Genomic DNA, 20,096 nt, shown 5'->3' on the forward strand with positions numbered 1-20,096 from the left:
TAATTAAACATTAAATGTAAAATCGTAGCAAAATGTTTCCCAGTTTACCAGAAACCTCAGCCTGGATCTGCCCTTGGGGTTTGGGGGTGGCGGCGCCCATTGCGAGGTTGGCCGAGGGCGCTGCCAGTTGCTGGCAGCAGCTGGTCTAGGGCCACCCCTCTCACCGAGTTCAAATTCATTTTGGTAAAAGCGACTTTCTGCTCACGTTTTGAGCGAAAATTGGTGAACACACCGACGCGTCCTTCCGGTTTATAAAAAGTTATTTTTTTAGTATTCACATCAATAGGGAATCCAGTAAGTCAATACTTAGAACGAAATCATTCCTACAACATTTAGTTTACTTTCTTCCCGACAGAAAGGAAACTCAAACAGCTGCTAGAACGATGAAGGTGATTTTCAATTGTCATTCTTTATTTACAGGTTTGTTATATATTACTCTCAGAAGAGAAAATTACATTCGGTATGTCACATTCCGTAACTTTAGTTCATTCAGATGAAGCCAGAAGAGTCGCAGACGAAAGAAGACGTCGATTAAACGGAGGAAGACGGCAGAGATGGCGTCATCGACAAAGTCACGACACACTGGATCGTTTACGCAGTGAAAATACCCGTCACGTGACGGGCAATTACGCAACTTTTATACGTTATTATTAATTTCTATTTTGCTTTTTCAGGTGACATTTTTCAAAAATGGAAAGGTAATTGACCAAAGACGAACGAGTTCGATTGTCATTTGTATGTGTGGTGGGTAATTGTTGGGCGTAATACGCCGCCATCACTTTGGTTGAGCAGGTACTTCCAGTCAGGGGGCAATAGCGAGTACGGCCTGTGCTAAGCAGGACTCGTGGGTCAGGCATCCCGGGGGGGGGACGGTTGGGAACCGGAGGGGGACACCCCAGGTCCCCGGGTGGGGGGCTGGGGAGGATTGCGCAACAATCCAGGTCCCTCGAGAAGGTTCCAGATGGTGGGCGTGACCAGGGGCGGGGTGACCCTGGGAGCCCCATAAAAGCCGGACCCCAGTGCGGCTGAGGCAGTTCGCCTCAAGCCGAAGACCCAGAAGCCCACCTGAAGATAGGACCCTGGACCCCAAGCCCCGCCGTCCTTATAAGGGCCGGGGCTCAGTGAGGCCAGTGATCAATAGGCTAGGACCCTGAGGATCCCCCGACCCGACGCCCTTCTCAGGGCCGGGTCTGTGTGGGCCAGCGGTCGAGACCCGAGGACCTTGGCTGGCTCGGGTCAGCCTCCCCTAGGTCCCGCTAGCCGGAGGGCTAAGGAGTGGTTAGCCCCAGTAGTTAGGGCACGTTAGCCCGGAGGCCGTACCTCCTTAGGTGGTGGGTAGAAGGGGCCATTACCCCTCCGTGTTAGGGACCTAAGTGTTACTGTTATTGTTGTCATAAATAAATACGTGTTGCCTCCTACGAAGACTCAGTCTCCATACAAACCCACTACATATGCAAAAGAAGGCAGCTGTGATTTATTTTTTTAAAGGCCTAAATTAATTTGAAGAAATAATAAATTCGTCCATCGTGCATTAATGTAAATAGATGTAAGTTTTAACGTTTATTAAACAAATCAAATAAAGCTCTGTTATCTGTTGAAATAAACATGATAGCTCTATGTGGCATGACTTGTGGGCCACGCTTTATAGGCGACGTTATGAAGAGCCAACTGTGATGTGCTCTGAGGAAGGGGCATTGACTGAAACGTCGTTTTTCTATATTTAATAATAATTTATATATGTATTGCACGTTATTATCAGAGTCAGAATATTTATACTGGAGGAATCCGATGAGCTATAAAGCTATTTTTCACATGTCCAATTGGCACGGGTCAGAAGGTTACAACAACGAACAACACAAACACATAATAGGAGTGCAATTTAACTTAATACTGAAATTACACCGTTCTCATTATTCTTAAAGTAACTATTATCATTATTAATATCGATAACAAATCCTGTGACTTGTTCAAATAAATACGATACCTGTGTCCTAACTTTTGGGCAACCTTCTATAGGCGACGTTATGAAAATGGAAAAAACTGATGTACTCTGCAGAAGGGACATTGCCTGAAACGTCGCCTATCATTTTCCTGTAACAATTCCCCCACCCCCGTGCACTCCTAGAGTTGTGATTGGCTGAGCGACGCCAGCAGGCCCCGCCTGCCACCCGGGGCTCCTCCCCCTCACCTGAGGATCCGCCGTCAGACGCGGCCCCGCCGCCGCCTGCGCGGCTCCCGTCAGCTCCGGCACGGCGACCCGCGCCGTGCCTCGGGCTTCATCCGGGGAGGGGGTCCCGGGCACAGCCCCGCGGGATCCCTCGGGGGGGTCGCCAACTGCAACAAGAAGCACAGCGATCACATTTTACACTGCGGATAAACACACGGCTCTACATTTCCCACTGAAGATAAACATGGCACTGGATTCAGTGGCCCCATCCAGCACCCGTGCTGCTACTCTTAACCAGACATTTTGCCCCACATTGAAGTGTAAGGCTCAAGTTCGCGACAAATATGATGTGCCTGTCACGTGGGCCGCTGGGTGTTTTGAGCTCCCCGTGTTACTCGTGAAGGGCAACAGCAGTGGCTCCAACGCGCCCCTTGCGTTGGTGGCTGCCACCCTAACGAGAGGTCACGAGGTCACGTGGTCGCACGCTCACCTTGGGGTGCAGGCAGCACAGACACGCCGATGTTCTCGCGTGCTGTGGCTGTCAACGGGGAGGGTTCAGGCCGGCCGTGGGGAAGGCAGCTGGGTTGGGTGCAATGCCTCTCGTCGGCCGCCACCGGCACCTCGTTGGACGAGGTGGGGGCCAAGACCGTGAGGTCTTTACCGGACGAGGTGCCCTCCGCTCCAGCTGCCACAGTCGTGGTTGGGTCCTGCCACAGCAACGCAGTCAACACATCCACAATTACTCCTCCCATCCGGACAGGGATCCCAACAAACGTTGGACTGTTTTATCACCAAAAGAAATACAATTTTAGTCCATGAACCGATAATCGATCTGCATAAAATGTCTCAGAAATATATATAGACTATTGATTTTTAGAGGAACCCACAACTCACAAAATATTCTAAGAAGGGGCCATTGACTAAAGACGAACGAGTTCAGTTCGTTGTTATGCATGCAGAAAAAGGTAGCTGTAATTTTAAAAAGGTGCTAAATGCATTTCAAAAGAGTCATGGATATCAGTTTTAACATTTGTTAAAATTAAACTAAATAACCCTTTGTGATTACTTAAGAAACATACAATAACTTTGCGTGTCCTGACTTTTGGGCCACCCTCTGTAGTCCACGTTATGAAAGGGTCTAACAACTGTTGACGTGCTCTGCACAAGGAACATTGCCCGAAACGTCGCCGATCATGATCCAATAACAATTTCCCCACACCCGTGGATTCCCAGCGTTGTGATTAGCGCCAGCGGGCCCCGCCCGCCACCCGGGGCTCCTCCCCCTCACCTGAGGCTCCGCCCTCAGATGCGGCTCCGCCCTCAGACGCGGCCCCGCTATCGCCTCCTGCGCGGCTCCCGTCAGCTCCGGCACGGCGACCCGCGCCGTGCCTCGGGCTTCATCCGGGGAGGGGGTCCCGGGCACAGCCCCGCGGGATCCCTCGGGGGGGTCGCCCACTGCAAGAAGAAAGAGGAGCACGTCGATCACATTTTACACTACGGATAAACACACGGCTCTACATTTCCCACTGTAGACAGACATGGGCCTGCCTATCGCTTCTGAAGAACTCAATAGCTCAGTGGGCTTCACCTGGTTGAATAAAAAAAAGAGTAGTTTATTTAGTTTACGGGATTTTCTTACCTTTCTTATACCTTTCTCGTGTCGGTATTGGTGTAACTTTCTGAACCCGTCTCTACTGGACATTTGTTTAAAAGAGATTCATAGCTCATCGGATTTATCCACGATGAATAAAGTTCATGATCTTGAATTGATGAGTGACGGTTGGTAACTCACGGGGGGTCCATTGCCCCCCCCCCCCCGTGAGTGACGGTTGGTCACTCACGGGGGGTCCACTACCCCGTGAGTGACGGTTGGTCACTCACGGGGGGTCCACTACCCCGTGAGTGATGGTGCTCAACGCGACCGCTTAACCCCGACACGAATCACGACCTAAAATGACCACTTGGCCGAACCCAACCACACACACGCAGAGCGATCTTTAGAAGTTGCTGTTAGTTGCTGGCCGTTCGGCGTTTCGGGCCTCTTGAGTGACTATTTATCATGATATTGGTTATTTAAAGCGACCAATCACGCAATTAAACCATACGGGTGGTGCTACTGCGTCGGCAGTGGTGAACAGGTTGGACCAGAACACAACCACTCGGCACTCTCCGTGTCGATAGCGACACTGCGGCCTCCATAGGTGCAGGTGGACGTGGGTCATGGCCCGACTTCAACAGCCCCATCTATTGTATTTGTTTCCCTTCGCAGCGGTGCTGTTGACGTGGTGTAGATTTATTATCACGGCGTCTTCTGACCAAATATGGACGAATAAACACATTCACGACCGTGTTCCCTCATCTCTCTCTATATAAAAGGGAAATTTGTGAATATGTGTCTGTTCGAAATGTTTAATATACTTCCCAACATGCAACAAACAAAAAATTTGGCATGTGGGTAGTTTCCAGATTGTACACAATACAATACTTTACCGCCTGTCTCATATGTGTTGTGAGTGTGTGCGTGTGCAGGGAAAAAATCCACATTTTTGAGGTAAAAATCTGGATAATTTCCCTTTAAAAGTCCGACGCTCACCTTGGAGAAGCTCTCCTGGCATAATCGGTCGATGGGATTCTCAGCTTGTTGAAAGTGTCGCCGCTGTTCACGTTAAAGAGAGCAGGGACGACGCAGAATCACACAAACACGTCTGGTCTTCTCGCCGTGCTGGAGTTCTGTGACCGTTACGGGCCTCACGTGACCATTGTGTCACCTTGACAACGACCACGATCATCATCTTGGCGACATTCAAACTCGGCACGTGGTCCCTCGTCATCGTTACGACGTTGGAGACGCGAGAGGCACGTGGGGGGCACGAGGGGGGAGGGGCTCGTGGGGGCACGAGGGGGGAGGGGCTAGTGCTATCCCCCCCCCCCCCCCCGTGAGTGACGGTTGGTCACTCACGGGGGGTCCACTACCCCGTGAGTGATGGTGGTCAACGCGACCGCTTAACCCCGACACGAATCACAACCTAAAATGACCACTTGGCCGAACCCAACCACACACACGCAGAGGGATCTTGAGCAGTGCTCTGAGTTGTTGGCCGCTCGGCGTTTTGGGCCTCTCCGCTCGGCAGCTGCGACCCAAATCGACGTGGATCGGTGGCTCAGGGGACGCGTGGCGAGGTTGGAACGAGAGGCCTCGAGAGTGAAGAAGAAGAAGAAGCGAGGGGAGAGCGAGGCGAGCTTGGGGTGAGACTCTGAGCGGCAGAAGGTGAAGAAGATGTGGAGTGGGGAACACGTGCAGGGTGAGGACATCAGCATCAGTCACTTAATCATCATCATTCACATGATCATCATCCACATCATCATCATCTACATCATCATCATCATCATCATCCACATCTTCATATTCTTGGTTCCTTCGGTAAAGTCACGAAGATTAAAAAAATAAGAATAAAATGACAATAAATTAAAATTAAATTTTAAAAATTTTAAAAATAAAAATTCTCAATTGAAAATAATAAAAGCAAAAAACCCACGACGTTTCCATGACAACACAAGTGGTCTTCATCGCTTCATTGCCTGATGAAGACGGCTTGTGTTGCGATCGAAACGTCGTGGGTTTTTTGCTTTTATTATTTCCTATTTATTTTTACTTTTATTTTAGGGGTAGGCCTTCATCCAGCAGTTGATTCATCCACGCGTGGCCGGCGTGACGAGGTATGGTCACACAGCCACACCCACACGGTGCTTGAGAGGCGTTCATCCAGCAGTGGATTGAACAAGCCGCGTAGATGGCAATGTATGGGGTGCGTCATGAGGTGTCCCTGTGTGCATTGTGTGTGTGTGCGTTGGTGTTTGATTGACGTTTCTCTCAAAGCTGATGTTGCAACAATCTTCCTGCTGAATATTTGACCATCTGGTCATACGGGATTCGGATTATCCCAATCGTACGGTGTTGTCTGTACGATACCCGTTGAATCAAAGTAGAGTACAAAGTATGTGGCCGCTGTCAATGTCCACACGATGATAAGCCACGTGGGTGAGCTCTCATTTGTGATGGCCAAAGTCGCTTCCGACAAAAGAGCTACGCAGCTCAGAGCGCCTTACCTGGCGGAATAAAAAATAGTTTAATAAGTTGAGTGTGATGACGCAGCAGCAGCTGCTGCAGGCGCAGCCCTGCAATTGCTTGCTCGCTCCACTGTGGATGCACCGGCCTCTACCTACAGCGAGCTCTCTAGAGTCTCACCTCTCGAGGGATGTCTTTGTCCGGCTCTCCCACCACGGACACACCGACTTCGAAGAGGCGGCGGTACCCACACTTTACCCCACCGCGCCTTGGCGCACTGCTGGGTGGACAGAGGCGGCCGGGGCGAGGAGGGAGAGTTAATAGACGGGGCCCCATCGTCTCAACTGTCAGCGAGTACCTCTGATTATTATTATTATTACTATTCCCACGGTGGTCAATAGTAGCTCTGTATCCTATAATGCTGCTCTCTGTGTGTGTGTGTCAAGTGCAAGGTTGGCAGAAGTGTGTAACTCTGTGCAGTGTGCTCCAATGTGCATTCACGTGTGCATTGGAGAAGCTTCGCCCCTTGTGAATGCGTGTCGGTGTTTCTGTCTCCTGGAAGATTAGATGTTATCTGAGAATCAAGCAGCACTCGAGTATTTGTTTGTGACATTTTATAGACGGTACCTTTTATTTCAAACCACTGTTTACTTCAACGGCTTCAATATAATTTAATTATCATCATGATGATGATTAAAATATAAAAGTCTTCATACACTTTCCGGCAGTAACACAGGAGGTGTTAAGATGCGCAAACACCAAATAGGCACCCCGACTGCAAGGCATCGAGTCTGCATTGACCACACGTCGTGCTCGTGGTCAAGCATCCAAACCGACGTGCTTTGATGATGCACGCCTTGTCCCTGAAACGACATTGGCCTCCAGCAGAGACGTCCTCCGTCATGGCCTTGACCCACCCACAAGTTGTCAGGCCAGAGAACAACGACACGAGGAGGCGAATGGCAGCACAGAGGCGATGCAAACACCAATCCGTGAATGTGCGGCTAATGCAGACTCGATGCCTTGCAATCGGTGAGTCCATTTTGGGCGTCTTAACACCTCCTGCGTTATTGCCGGAAAGGGTAAAACGCCTCTCTTCTGTCTACATCGCCATGTCGATACCGTCAACACAACTGGTGCCGTGGATGTGTAGCTCGTGATGTATGTACAGTAGTGTGTGTGCGGGGAGACAGATATGAAAGAGACAGTGCCACTTGATCTGTTTCTATTCGATAACCTCCTACCACTGTGAGACAGGCGAGGCGTTCACTTCCGTGGGGTGCCACGGGGTGGCGAGATGTTAACTTCCTCGCCTGGTATACAGGAGGTCGTGGGTTCGGTTCCGATTCTGACGCCTGCTGTTGTATATTTGGAGTTTGCGGTGTCTCTCTCCCCGTGGTCCCGTGGATTTGTCTCCAGGTCCTCCGCGTTTTCCCTCCACATTTAAACAACACGCGTCTAGAGTATTTGTGTCTGCCATGCATGTCTCCGTGACGAGTCACTTCGTTGAGTTATCATTTGCGGTAGCCAGGTCGCTGCTGAAAAAAATCTACATCACTCAGTGGGGCCTTACCTGGTAATATAAAATATAAATATTTTAGTTTGGAATGTCAACCAGCACTGCTTCGCATTGAGCTGCATGCAATTGCACTGGCAATGATATCTCTACAGACACAGGACTCACGAGGTGGCTTTGCAGTCACGTCAGCTCATTTTCCCTCGAGCAAGAGACGACAGTGGTTGACTGTACGGTCCATAGCTTGAGTCGCACTGTGGCTGGTCTTTAATGTGTTTCTATCTCTGTGAGTCTCTTATGGGTCTCTACGAGTTTCCATGTATCACAACGTGTGTGTGGGTTTGCTCTATGGTCCGAAGCTTGAGTTGCATGGCCACAGTCGCATTACTGCTGCTGCATGTTGCAGCTCGTCTCTAATTTTCCATTCGTGAAAACGTGCGCATCGTTCCGTTGATGTTCTGGTGCGGTTGATGGTGACACCGGTGTATTTGCAGAGAATTATCCATGTCAGGAGGTGTGCGGTGGTTGATGTTTGGGTCCCGAACGAGGCGTTCATTCCGGACGTCCGCGCTGTTCCACCGATCGCTGGCGATCTTCCAGATCTGTGCGAGAGCCACAGCCCCGATGGATCCGAGGTTCATCCACGTACTCGATAGCAGCGATTTCTCAACCCCTTTCGTTCCAACGGGACACTTTCGAGATCGCTCGATCTTCACGGCGCACCGAACCAAAGAGTCGGTCCTGCTAATGAGCACAACTTTGCGGCGGCACACCGCTCGAGATGCCACGAGGAGGTTGGGGCAGCTCAGAGGTCCTAGCGCCGAGCCGGCGCCACTGACACCCTGGGTTGGAGTGAGGGCTGCAACCACTGCGTGTGATTGAACCGGGTTCTCGAGTTTAACGAGTGGATGGCTTTGGCCCAGCTAACAATGACTTTACCCATGAAATGTGTGTATACATATTAGAATCAGAATTTCACTTCATTCGGATGAATTCCACCGAAACATGCGATAAACGCCAATGTCATTACGAGACCCCTTAGGCAGGATAAAGCTGTGGATGAAGAGGAGAGAGCTGTGGATGAAGAGGAGAGAGTTGTGTGTGAAGGAGGGAGCTGTGTGTGACAGTGAAGGTGGAAACAATTGACTGGAACCCTTCCGTCTTCGCGTGTTGGCGACGGGAGCGTTGGCTACACCGTGCAGAAGTCTCCGATGTTGCCCCCCTGTAATGGGGGATCAGCCGTCAATATTCGTGTGTCCCCCTCTTGAAAGCCTTTTTGGGAACGTGTATTGCTCGTTTTATTCCATGCAAGGGAGTTGCGAGGTCATATTCGTCTACGTCAGGGGTCGGGCAAACCTGCGGCTCTTTAAGCGACCGCTTCGTGACGTTATTTATTAAGGACCCACCGTCTCGTATTCACGTGGCATGGTGGCTCTTGAAATTTAGATAGATATTTTTCAATATAATATTCCAAATTAGAAAAAAGCAACGGCCCGTCTTGTTATTTTGGCTGCTGACGCCTGGTCCGTGTAGAAAGCGGCATCCTCTCCTCGCGTGTTAAAAATAAATTGCCCGTGAATTCAGAATTGGTTCCACGACTCGTGACGGCCAAACAGCAGCGTGCTGCCACGCCTGGGAATGACCATCAAGGAGGAGTGAGCAACAGGAGACTTGCGATGCGACCGTGTCAGCCACCACCACGACGACAGACTCTGTTGGACGCGTGTGTACTTTTTATTCGAAAAAGATTATGTACAAAACACAGATTAGAGAACACGCCGGTTTTGGAAGGGCATCTCCATAATCATCTCGATGGTCATCTCCATAATCATCTCCATGATCATCTCCACGATCAGCTCGACGGTGATCTCCATAGTCATCTCCATGGTCATCTCCATGGCTATCTCCATGTTCATCTCCATAATCATCTCGATAGTCATCGCCATGATCATCTCCATGGTCATCTCCATGATCATATCGAAGATAATCTCGATGGTCATCTTCATAATAATCTCCACGATCATCTCGATGGTTATCTCGATGGTCATCTCCATGATCATCTCCATGATCATTTCCACGATCATCTCGATGGTCATCTCCATGATCATCTCGATGGTCATCCCCATGGTCATCTCGATGGTCATCTCCATGATCATGTCCATGATCATCTCGATGTTCATCTCCATGGTCATCTCCATGATCATCTCCACGATCATTTCGATAGTCATCTCCATGATCATCTCGATGGTCATCTCCATGATCATCTCCATGATCATCTTGATGTACATCTACATGATAATCTCGACGATCATCTCCATGATTATCTCAATAGTTATCGCCATGATCACCTCCATGATGACCATCTCCATGGTCATCTCCATGATCATTTCTATCGTCATTTCCATGATTATCTCGATGGTGATCTCCATGATCATCTCGATGATGATCTCCATGATCTCAGAATGGAATCGTAGTCACGTGCATCTTCAAAATTAGCGGCCGGTGTACATCCCTTATGTTTTTCTTCCAATAACTGAAAAATAAAGAGATCGTTTAAATCATCATCATCATCATCAAAGTTACTTGTGATCTATATCTCGTGAACGCCTTTTCCAATATACAGGAGCATCCGAGCGTAATTGTGTTAGAGAGCACAATATTTTAAAAACACGATGCGTAGCCGAGTTGACCCCGACACTGAAGGAAAGTTGCGAACATCGATCGGAGGACGCGCGGCCCCTTTTAAGAACATGCACGAGTTTTGTGAACTTTAAACACAACCACCCCCACCCCTTACCCCTCCCCTGTACCGTCAAACGAACACAAAAAAACCGCGTCAAAAACACCCACGAACGAACAAACGGCGAGTGTACAAGTGAGTGAGTGTACAAGTGAGTGAGTGTACAAGTGAGTGAGTGTACAAGTGAGTGAGTGAACAAGTGAGTGAGTGTACAAGTGAGTGAGTGTACAAGTGAGTGAGCGTGGTGGCGAGTGTTCAGGCGGGAGTGCAGGTGAGTGTACAGGTGAGTGAGTGTCACAGGTGAGTGTACACGTGAGTGTACATGTGAGTGTACAGGTGAGTGTCACAGGTGAGTGAGTGTCCCAGGTGAGTGTACAGGTGAGTGTACATGTGAATGAGTGTCACAGGTGAGTGTACAGGTGAGTGTACAGGTGAGTGTACATGTGAGTGTGTGTTACAGGTGAGTGTACAGGTGAGTGTACAGGCGAGTGCACAGGTGTGCGTGCAGGTGAGTGTACATGTGGGTGAGTGTCACAGGTGAGTGCACAGGTGAGTGTACAGGCGAGTGTACAGGTAAGCGTGCAGGTGAGTGTACATGTGAGTGAGTGTCACAGGTGAGTGTACAGGTGAGTGTACAGGTGAGTGTACAGGCGAGTGTACAGGTGAGCGTGCAGGTGAGTGTACATGTGAGTGAGTGTCACAGGTGAGTGTACAGGTGAGTGTACAGTTGAGTGTACAGGTGAGTGTACAGGTGAGCGTGCGGGCGAGCACCTGGAACGCGTCGTTGGCGCACTTGCGGCACGGGTTGTGCTGGCAGGGCAGGATGACCACGGGCTTGGAGGACATCTCCAGGCAGAGGGGGCACAGCAGCTGGCGCGCTCCAGCTCCTCGTAGCGCGCCTGGGATTGCGCAGCAGCAGCAGCGACACACAGGCGGACAGCCTCGTCGCTGCTACAGCTGTCACGTTCCTGGGCTCCCTATCCTCCTCTTCCCCATGTCACGTGGAGACAGAGAGACAGAGAGAGAGGGCATTCACACCACGAGGTCACGTGGCCCACCCTCCAAGAAGAACGGAGCACAGAGCAGTGACCCTCACAACAACGAGCCAAGTGCCGGGCGACTATAATGCAGCAAGTTGACAAGTGGGGAGCGCAGGTGTTGCATCTTCCAGTCTCCCCAGTCAGTCAACCTATGACACCTGGGCCTGACCCCTGACCTCCTGTTAGCAAGCTTTCGATAATTCACAAGGCCTCAAAGTGTACCGAGTCTTGTACAAGCTCTGTGGTAATGTTACTGTCACTTATTGGCGAACGACGGTCGTTATCGATGTTAGAGTTGGTCGGTGTTGGTGCGTGTGTACGTTTCGTGTCTGTGTTAGCATTTTTGAGGTGCGAGTGCGTGCGCGGGTGTGTTAATTAGTATTCAAATCGGTCGGGTGGGGTGCGTGTGCACCTCTTTATCGTGAGTGTGCACACGTGTGCATTAGAGGCACGGGGCTCTAGCATATAGCGCCACCCCGTGGTCACGTTGTGTAACTGAACACAACTGTCAACGAATACGCGGTGGGGTTAAAGGAAACAACTGAACCGGCTTTAGAGTGAGAAGGTGAGTGTTTCAACTCGAGCGAGGTCAAGTAGATACACAAGTGCAGCCGCCAGGGGGGGCAAGCCGAGTCCAGTGCTGGCACGTACCACCAGATGCTGTGGCACCAATAAATAACCCCCAAGGGGCTTCGAATGTATGTTGAACTTATTTCGCGGCGTACGTAGCCAACAAAGTAAACACAAAAAGCAGTTCTAAAGAAATGTAGTTTGTCATCTAGATTTAAAAGTACATAGCTCCCAGTGGCTTCCTAGAGCGTTCCAGACGGCCACAGAAGTGCATCTGAAACCGCGCGATGCGGTGACCGTCTTTGTTCGATGGCTCAGCCAAAAGCCGCTGCTGCGAGGATGGTCGGAGTTCGCGTGATTGTTTATGCTCCTTGACGAGATCAGCAAGGCATTATGGTTCATTTGTGGCAGGCCCTTTGTTGCATATATAGGTGTTATGAAAATTGATGAAAATAATGAAAATTAAATGAAATTTGAAATATCCGAAATTATGTTAATTGGTGTAATTATGCGTATACATTACGCTGATTCGAGAGATAATCGTATTATTTTATGCGAGTGGGCGTGGTTATAATAATCCAGGTCGTTATGGATTATGTGGTCGAGCCTCGGTGACGAGGTTTGGTTATTAATTGGAACAACGCGATTAATCGTATGCAGTGACGCAGGCGTTGTGAGCGTAAATGAGAGAGAGTCGATTCGACTCTGCTCTTTAATTCCGTATTATCGATAAGGATACGATTACTCTCGATTGAACATCATGAATTATGTGTGTTATGGATTATGTGTGGTGATAGGTCCCCTCAAAGTTCAGATCTCATACGCAGAACAATATTATGCAGAATTTCAGAAAGAATCACACACAAACCTTCTGCTTCAATCAATTTTATTTTCTAGCTAACTTTAATTTTTGGATAATATGAAAACTAAATCTCGAGATTTTGGAATTTCAACACAGCGTTTACATGATACCATCACGATTGCGTTGTTTCACTTTGATAACGGCACCTGTGGTTAATTCCCGACGCGTAACACAATCGATCGGTTGTTGAGAGAGAGATTAAAAACATGCGAACTATTCTATCAAAACCTTAACCTTATAATATGCAAACTCGTATACTTGAATTGTTACACAACACGGCACTCGGTCTTTGATTCGTATCCAATCTTTAACACATTCTGATATGCGAAGTTATTATGCTTGAAATCGTCAGCACAGTACCACGTCGATGTTCGTTCATTGATTCATAACGATTATGCAATTAAAGCGTTCGACTGAAATACTTCTAATTGCCTTATCAACACCACTCAATGGCCGCAATGTTTTCGTCACTTGAATTGTCACACAACACAGCATTCGGTCATTGATCATGCGCGGCCCTTAATGCAATTATTGTCACGTTGTTAACAATAGGATGACTGATTATTATGCAACGCTACTCGTTGAAAGGGCACTCCAACCAGTATTATTCTTGAAGGCACAAATATGCGTTTGAATTCGTTATTTCATTCATGGATACCAGCAAGATTATGCAGAAAGAAAAATATTAACGAACGACTCAAGTATTCTTCTTTGGTTCTTTCGGTAAAGTCACGTAGAATGAGATTAAAATAATAAATTGATAAAATAAAATAACGAGACTGTCTGGTAGGACAGCGCTGTCCCTTCACCTGATGAAGGCCGCTTGTGTTGTGGCCGAAACGTCGTGAGAATATTATTGTGTTATTTTATTTTATCAATTTATTATTTTAATCTCATTCTACGTGACTTTACCGAACGAACCAAAGAAGAATACTTGAGTCGTTCGTTAATATTAATCATTGCAGTCACGAAAGCTTTAAATCGAGACTCAAGTATTTCTAATTGACTTTCTCAACGCAACTCAATGGGTGGCGATGTTTCCCTTTGAGATCCTTATCTCGGGCCAATCTTTTAATTAATTGTGGCCAGACCCCTGACAGGGAACCGGTTGAACACGCTCTTCACCCCCTACGAGCGGCGCTCCGTGGTGAGGTGCCAAGAATTAATCCTTATTAATGGTTCAGTTGGTAATTTATGCGGTTAGAAGTACAGCCTCAACACAATATTAAAGAGGAAAATTATGAACACTCTTAAAAACGACGGATTATTCACTCGGTCGTTGCGATGTTTTCACAATCACGGATGGTTCAATGGCTTGAGGTTTTAGGCTTTTGTTAATGACCCGTGTGTGTGTGTTGAATGGTATGAGTGGTGAAAGAGTAGGCCAATGTTCAGAATCGATTCTTTGCGTCAAGCAGACGTCTGGATTGTCGTGTAGTGGGGGGCAGTGTATCATACGTATCAGTTGATTCTTCTTTCAGTAGTTGGTTCGGACTCGGCGGACGTTGGTGAACGAGTTGATACGTTCATCTTCTTTGGTTCTTTCGGTAAAGTCACGTAGAATGAGAATAAAATAATAAATTGATAAAATAAAATAACACAATAATATTCTCACGACGTTTCGGCCACAACACAAGCGGCCTTCATCAGGTGAAGGGGCGAGACTGTCTGGTAGGACAGCGCTGGAGTGAAAGAGCCACGTTCAGATCACGGCCTTTAAGCTGTGTGAGAGGAACAAAGCGCCTTGACAAAAGAATTACCATATAATTTAGCATTGAAATGGCTGAATTATCAGCTTGTGACTGGTCACAGAAATAGCTATGTTAAAAGTTAAAGCATACACATCCGCAGAGGCACCCATTGTTAAAGGAATTAGCATAGAATTTAGCATTGAAATAGCTAAGTTAAGGCATACACATCCGCAGAGGCACCCCTTGACAATGGAATTAGCATAGAATTTAGCATTGAAATAGCTGAGTGATTAGCTTGTAACTTCTACAGAAATAGCTACGTTAAATTCAGAGCATACACATTCACCGAGGCACTTAGTACAAATCAAACAGGATAATTTAGCATTGAAATAACTAGGCGAATTTAGCATTGAAATAACTGAGTGATTAGCTAGTGACTGGTCACAGAAATGACTACACATCTGAGCTATTCACAGTACTATATAGTGAACCAACAAAAACTAAAATATAAATTACCTTCATGTTATCAATACACTCTATATTCTCCAATCAGCTAAGCTACCAACAATAAGTCGTTATATATCACAATGCTATATGGCGAAAAAATGGGTGGATTCTTACCCTCAAATTTCAGCACCACGGATAGCTACGGGCCCCGTTCAGACGGACGAGTTCGTTGTAGTTGCGATGACCGTCCGGTAGATGGCGGTAGAAGCACGCCCGCAGCGGCGCGTTGTACGCGGACGCTAGGTAATGCGCGCAGTGCGTTTGCGAGCAGCTGGCACGCTGGTGCTCCGTCGTCGGCGGTTGTAGATTGCAGGCTCACGATTCGCTCGTGGTGGCGCTGGCCGCTAACAGCGGCAGCGGGTCGCCAATCGGCGACACTCGCCAATTCGGCGAGTTTGTAGAGGCGTCTCCGGCGTCGGTGATGGCTGGTCTTCTGCTGAGACGAGTTGAGCGGGTCTTCTGCTGAGATGAGTTGAGATGAGTCTTCTTCTGTTGAGCTGGCCCCGAGGGCTGATGAGTTGAATTCAATGCTGAAACGGCTCCTTTTTATGCCAAAAATCTCTCTCCTTCTTGGCTCCTCCTCCCGAGGCGGAGCTATCTTTGATCTGATCGTGTGTCGGCTGGTAGACCAAGACCTCTCAGCATGGGAGGAGGAATTGGAGGAATTAACAAGTGAAATTCAGGGGAATAGTAACCATGATAGGAGTGACAGAAGAGTGATATGGAGGTGACTGACCACCGGTGAGCAAGAAGCCAGAGTGAATCAGAATCTTTATTTAGACTAGAGGAATCCGATGAGCCATGAAGCTCGTTTTCACAGATGTCCATTTGGGGCAGTTGAGCAAGTTCCAACAGAAAGTCAGTGAGTGCTGGATCATCAATCTCCCTGCTTTATGTTGAATTATATCAAGTGCAGTGAGGTAGAAAATGGGTACTCCACCCCAGATGTGACAACAGTTTTCCAATTGCATGAGTGGTGACACCCTGGGTTGGAGTGAGGGCTGCAACCACTGCGTGTGATTGAACCGGGTTCTCGAGTTTAACGAGTGGATGGCTTTGACCCAGCTAACAATGACTGCACCCATCAAATGTGTGCACACATTTTAGAGTCAGGATTTCACTTCATTCGGATAAATTCCACCGAAACATGCGATTAACGCCAATGTCATCACGAGGGCCCTTAGGCAGGATAGAGCTGTGGATGAAGGAAAGAGTTGTGGATGAAGAGGAGAGAGAGTTGTGTGTGAAGGAGGGAGCTGTGTGTGACGGTGGAAACAATTGACTGGAACCCTTCCCTGTCTCCGCGTGTTGGCGAGGGGAGCGTTGGCTACACCGTGCAGAAGTCTCCGATGTTGCCCCCCTGTAATGGGGGATCAGCCGTCAACATTCTTGTGACCCCCTCTTGAAAGCCTTTCTGGGAACGTGTATTGCTCGTTTTATTCCATGCAAGGAAGTTGCGAGGTCATATTCGTCTACGTCAGGGGTCGGGCAAACCTGCGGCTCTTTAAGCGACCGCTTCGTAACGTTATTTATTAAGGACCCACCGTCTCGTATTCACGTGGCATGGTGGCTCTTGAAATTTAGATAGATGTTTTTCAATATAATATACCAAATTAGAAAAAAACAACGGGCCGTCTTGTTATTTTGGCTGCCGACGCCTGGTCCGTGAAGAAAGCGGCGTCCTCTCCTCGCGTGTTAAAAATAAATTGCCCGTGAATTCAGAATTGGTTCCACGACTCGTGACGGCCAAACAGCAGCGTGCTGCCACGCCTGGGAATGACCATCAAGGAGGAGTGAGCAACAGGAGCCTTGCGATGCGACCGTGTCAGCCACCACCACGACGACAGACTCTGCGGGACACGTGTGTACTTTTTATTCGAAAAAGATTATGTACAAAACACAGATGAGAGAACACGCCGGTTTTGGAAGGGCATCTCCATAATCATCTCGATCGACATCTCCATAATCATCTCAATGATCATATCGATGATCATCTCGATGGGCATCTCCATGGTCATCTCCATAATCATCTCCATAATCATCTCGATCGTCTTCTCCATAATCATCTCAATGATCATATTGATGATCATCTCGATAGGCATCTCCATGGTCATCTCCATAATCATCTCGATGGTCATCTCCATGATCATCTCCACGATCATCTCCACGATCATCTCGATGGTCATCTCGATGGTCATCTCCATGATCATCTCGATGGTCATCTCGATGGTCATCTCCATGATCATATCGATGGGCATCTCCATGGTCATCTCCATGGTCATTTCTATGATTATCTTGATGTCATCTCGGTGGTCATCTCATTGGTCATCTGCATGGTCATCTCGATGGTCAACTCGATGGTCATCTCCAATATCATCACCATGATCATCTCCATGATCATCTCGATAGTCATCGCCATGATCATCTCCATGGTCATCTCCATGATCATATCAAAGATAATCTCGATGGTCATCTCCATAATCATCTCCACGATCATCTCGATGGTCATCTCCATGGTCATCTCCATGATCATATTGATGGTCATATCGATATTCATCTCCATGGTCATCTCCATGATCATTTCTATCGTCATTTCCATGATTATCTCGATGGTGATCTCCATGATCATCTCGATGATGATCTCCATGATCTCAGAATGGAATCGTAGTCACGTACATCTTCAAAATTAGCGGCCGGTGTACATCCTTTATGTTTTTCTTCCAATAACTAATATTTTAAATACACGATGCGTAGCCGAGTTGACCCCGACACTGAAGGAAAGTTGTGAACATCGATCGGAGGCCGCGCGGCCCCTTTTAAGAACATGCACGAGTTTTGTGAACTTTAAACACAACCACCCCCACCCCACCCTTACCCCTCCCCTGTACCGTCAAACGAACACAAAAAAAACGCGTCAAAAACACCCACGAACGAACGAACAAACGGCGAGTGTACAAGTGAGTGAGTGTACAAGTGAGTGAGTGTACAAGTGAGTGAGTGTACATGTGAGTGAGTGTACAGGTGAGTGTACAGGTGAGTGTACAGGTGAGCGTGCGGGCGAGCACCTGGAACGCGTCGTTGGCGCACTTGCGGCACGGGTTGTGCTGGCAGGGCAGGATGACCACGGGCTTGGAGGACATCTCCAGGCAGAGGGGGCACAGCAGCTGGCGCGCTCCAGCTCCTCGTAGCGCGCCTGGGACTCGCGTAGCAGCAGCAGCGACCCACAGGCGGACAGCCTCGTCGCTGCTACAGCTGTCACGTACAGGCGGACAGCCTGGTCGCTGCTACAGCTGTCACGTACAGGCGGACAGCCTCGTCGCTGCTACAGCTGTCACGTTCCCGGGCTCCCTATCCTCCTCTTCCCCATGTCACGTGGAGACAGAGAGAGAGAGAGGGCATTCACACCACGAGGTCACGTGGCCCAGGAGAGAACAAATCCCCCCCCCCTCTCTAAACCAACTCCCAACATGGACTGGTCCGTCCAAGTCAAACTCCCTCGCCCCCTGTCAAACACCAACTATGGACTCGTCCATCACTGGTCCCACCTCCCTCACGGAAAACCATCGAAGTCAACGTACAGTAGGACAGTCCACAGAAGCGGCATCGACAACAACAAAAGCCGTCACCATTCGCCACTAAGTGGCGGTGACGTCCCCACGGCGTTTGTACCAGGCTAGGTGCACTCTTAGGCCACGCGAAGTGTCGAATGCTCGCTGACAGGAGGTCACGGGACAGGACCCTGCAGGTGCCATGGGTTGACGGACTCGAGATGGCTGGCAGACGCCACCAGCTGTGCCAACTCGCCGGATTTTAGCCGCCCGCCTTTCCGCTCGTTGTTGTGAGCGTCGCTCCTTTGCCCCTCCGTCGTCGTCGTTGTTGCTGGAGGGCGACTGCCTCCAACTGCCCGGGAGCGTCCCTCACGAGCCTCCTCCTCCACAGAGGCCGATCTTGACACTGCCGGTACCGCTCATCGGCAAGTCCACTCGGCTCCACATCCTCCAACCAGGTACCTTTGTAGACCCGCAATGATGCCGTGCCGTGTTGGCAGTCCACTGCTGGATGAAGGCTTCGGGTCGCCACGGTGGCTAGGAGATGTTAACTACCTCGCCCGGTGTGCAGGAGGTCGTGGGTTCGATCCCGACCCCGACGCCTGCTGCTGCTGCTGTATATTTGGAGTCTGCGGTGTCTCTCTCCCCGGGGTCGCGTGGATTTTTGCTCCGGGTGCTGCGGTGTTTCCATTCCACATTGAGAATCGACGTGTTTCGAATATTTGGCTGCTCTAAATGTCCACACGATAAGCCACTTTGTTGAGCTATCATCTGTGGCCAGGTCGCTTCTTATAAAAGCGCTATGTAGCTCAGTGGGACTTAGGTGGTTAAAATAAATAAATAAAATAGTAAAAATTACAACACCACCACTCCACGCACACAGAACATCTGTCGTGATCCTGACTGCAGTGCTCATCTCGATATGGTCGATGAAAGTGAATTACGTGACGGCCGCTATGTTCAAAGGTTTCGTCACCTTTGGGTGGCATCAGTTGCTGCTCTGGCCCATCGGGAAATACAATAATGCCTTGATGGAGGCTCCATTGAAGATGCGTACGACCCTCTCAACTGGCCGTCTGACCCGAATGTTCGCTCCAACCCGAGCTGAATATCGAGTGGAACTGTGTGACCCTGGGGCTATTAGCTACGAAGCAACACTTTACTTTTTTACAGCCCACGGTAAATCCACTGCTTGATGAAGGCCTTCCCACCATTGTGGTTCTTTGACCATATCCCCCCACGGGTGCTCGATGCTGGTCGGTGAAGGTAGCGGGCAACCAGCCCTGACATCGCTCGCCAGTCGTGTCGTTGTTAGCCCTGGACAGGAATTGAACTCGGGTGGAGCCGGTTCGTAGCGTGGCGCGCTACCCATCTGTGCCACTTCTCGTC

General features: G+C 49.0%; 1 long non-coding RNA gene across 1 annotated transcript; it reads left to right on the forward strand.

The window, feature by feature from the left end:
- Nucleotides 1-5,304: 5,304 nt before the first annotated feature.
- LOC142930823 (uncharacterized) lies at nt 5,305-9,335 on the forward strand. The gene is made up of 2 exons (XR_012946797.1): nt 5,305-5,469; nt 8,244-9,335. It is a non-coding gene; the product is annotated as an uncharacterized LOC142930823 (long non-coding RNA).
- The last annotated feature ends 10,761 nt before the right edge of the window (nt 9,336-20,096 follow it).

The sequence above is a fragment of the Petromyzon marinus genome, chromosome 43, assembly GCF_048934315.1.
Source record: "Petromyzon marinus isolate PM22_M1 ecotype Great Lakes invasive population chromosome 43, UKy_Petmar_22M1.pri1.0, whole genome shotgun sequence".
NCBI lineage: Eukaryota > Metazoa > Chordata > Hyperoartia > Petromyzontiformes > Petromyzontidae > Petromyzon > Petromyzon marinus.